This window comes from Xiphophorus couchianus, chromosome 13 (genome assembly GCF_001444195.1).
Source record: "Xiphophorus couchianus chromosome 13, X_couchianus-1.0, whole genome shotgun sequence".
Taxonomy (NCBI): domain Eukaryota; kingdom Metazoa; phylum Chordata; class Actinopteri; order Cyprinodontiformes; family Poeciliidae; genus Xiphophorus; species Xiphophorus couchianus.
In genome coordinates, this window is record NC_040240.1 from 3,222,078 (window position 1) to 3,224,483 (window position 2,406).

Here is a 2,406-nt window from a genome sequence, read left to right on the forward strand (position 1 = left end):
CCTCTCCCAGCAGGTAAAGCTCTTCAAATGGGGGAAGAGGGAGGAACAATTTGGCATAAACACGGGACGTCTAGCATGTGGCTAGACTTCATGTGGTCTAGCCACATGCTAGACCTCATGTGGCTGGAGTGTGTCAGCAGTTCCTGCAAGATGAAGGCATTGAAGCTATGGACTGGCCAGTCCGTTCCCCAGACCTGAATCCGATTGAGCACATCTGGGACATCATGTCTCGCTCCATCCACCAGTCTGTTGCACCACAGACTGTCCAGGAGTTGGCGGATGCTTTAGTCCAGGTCTGGGAGAAGATCCCTCAGGAGACCATCCGCCACCTCATCAGGAGCATGCCCAGGCGTTGTAGGGAGGTCATACAGGCACGTGGAGGCCACACACAATACTGAGCCTCATTTTGACTTGTTTTAAGGACATTACATTAAAGTTGGATCAGCGTGTAGTGTTATTTTACTTTAATTTTGTGTGTGTCTCCAAATCCAGGCCTCCATTGGTTAATAAATTTGATTTCCATTGATGATTTTTGTGTGATTTTGTTGTCAGCACATTCAACTTTGTACAGAACAAAGTATTCAATGAGAATATTTCTTTCATTCAGATCTAGGATGTGTTATTTGAGTGTTCCCTTTATTTTTTTGAGCAGTGTATGTGGTAGAAATGAACAAGAAGAAATAGTACACAGGTGTTTTTTCATTATGACGTAATTATACATTATTAAATTTTAAGTAGCTTTTCCATAATCTAAAAATAGCATTTTACTTCCTGCTAATTTTTTTTCAGTGTTCTGTTTTAACACCAAATAAATCTGTTAAACAGATGCATCTTTCCCCTCTCTTCTACCTGCAGCATCGTTTATAGATTCAGAAAGATTATGCTAGCATGATTCATCCACTGAGAATTGGTCAAATTGCTTTGTTTTCTGTTGTGTTTGTAACTTAAGAGAGATCAACTTCAGCTCGGCCGGACTTGTGTGGAAAAGCTCCTCTGTCTACTTGGTGCATTCTGCTTCGTGAATCAGGTGCAGAACATTCCCAAAACCTATACATACGGTAAATAGTTGGCAAATTGAGACTTCACTGCTACTCAAACAGAAAGAAAGATCATGTGCCATTAATTCAGCTTGAGCCAGACACTTTCAGGCAGAAAACACGAAGAGCCAGATGGGGAAACAAATTGAAAATAATGGGTGACAAAAAGAAGGAAAATTGGAGAAAAGTATCACCAGACAATTGGACATCTGTTTCTTCACAACTATTAACAAAGAGAAGCTCGGCGTGAAAAACAAATTGGATTAGTCACTCATTTTGCCTTTCTCTCGTTCGTCCCATTCACTGATACATGAGCTGCATTTCCTGCTCCCATTCATGCTACCCTGCAGCTAACCGGCTATATGTACGAGTTAAAACATTAAATTGATGGTCATCTTATCCAGATGTGCAACAGTGGGTTATTACGTATCATCCGCCATCTCTCACAATGTACAAGATTTCAAGTACAGGAAAATACTCTAGGCAAAAAAGAAAAAGTGCAGAAGAAATACCAATAAATTTAATAATCATTGGAGAGGCAGGAACATCATCACAGTCCACAGAGAAACGGAGATCTGAAAACAGAACCAGGGAACAGCAAAATACAGCCACATGAGAATATCATCATTAATTATGTTTGATGTAACCAGCAAATTATAAAGCACATAGTTTACTCCTTGAGCACTTTACAGTGTAATATACATCGTCATTAAACACCACTGTGCAATAAACAAAATCTAGAATTGTGCTAATTAGCTGCTAACCACTAGCATTTTCATTAGCTTAAAGCTAATTTGCCTTAAATCACGTGTAAAACGAACAACACATCTCTCAATGGGCTACAACATTCAGTATCAATCAACTCACCCAACATGGTGAGTGTTGCCCACCATGTTGGGCAACACTCAACAACATAAATAATAAGTAGTTTTAATAACTACATGGTTATTAATATGGTGTCACGCTCCAGTGAACTTTATAACTGACAGCCAACTTGGCAGGCAGTTGCTATATGGAGTTGCTATGACAACAATAAGCAGGCCACAAGCTCAGGACTATCGTTTATTATCCAACTTATAAACACAAGTATCTATTACTCAATCACAATTTTTGAGTACTTGTCCCATCTCTGTGTAATAGTAAGATAAATAGCAGTTATATTTACTCTAGGACTGATGAACTATAGCAAAATAAGCTTAGCTAATGTAGCTTTTTATCTGCAAGTTAAGGCTTGCATGTGGCCTACGAGTATGCTACTACATGTACTCACTGTTCCAGTCACAATTACTTTGTTATTCACATGAAGAGTTTGAACGTTGTTTACAAAGTCGTCTAAATATTGATTTTATTCGTCCATGGACTTGCGGCT

The 2,406-nt window shown here is 39.2% G+C and overlaps 1 long non-coding RNA gene across 1 annotated transcript; it reads right to left on the reverse strand.

Moving 5' to 3' along the window:
* Positions 1 to 1,531: 1,531 nt before the first annotated feature.
* Positions 1,532 to 2,046, reverse strand: LOC114155593 (uncharacterized). Its single transcript, XR_003597788.1, has 2 exons — positions 1,905 to 2,046; positions 1,532 to 1,612 (listed from the first exon to the last, which is right to left on the reverse strand). It is a non-coding gene; the product is annotated as an uncharacterized LOC114155593 (long non-coding RNA).
* Between the last annotated feature and the right edge of the window lie 360 nt (positions 2,047 to 2,406).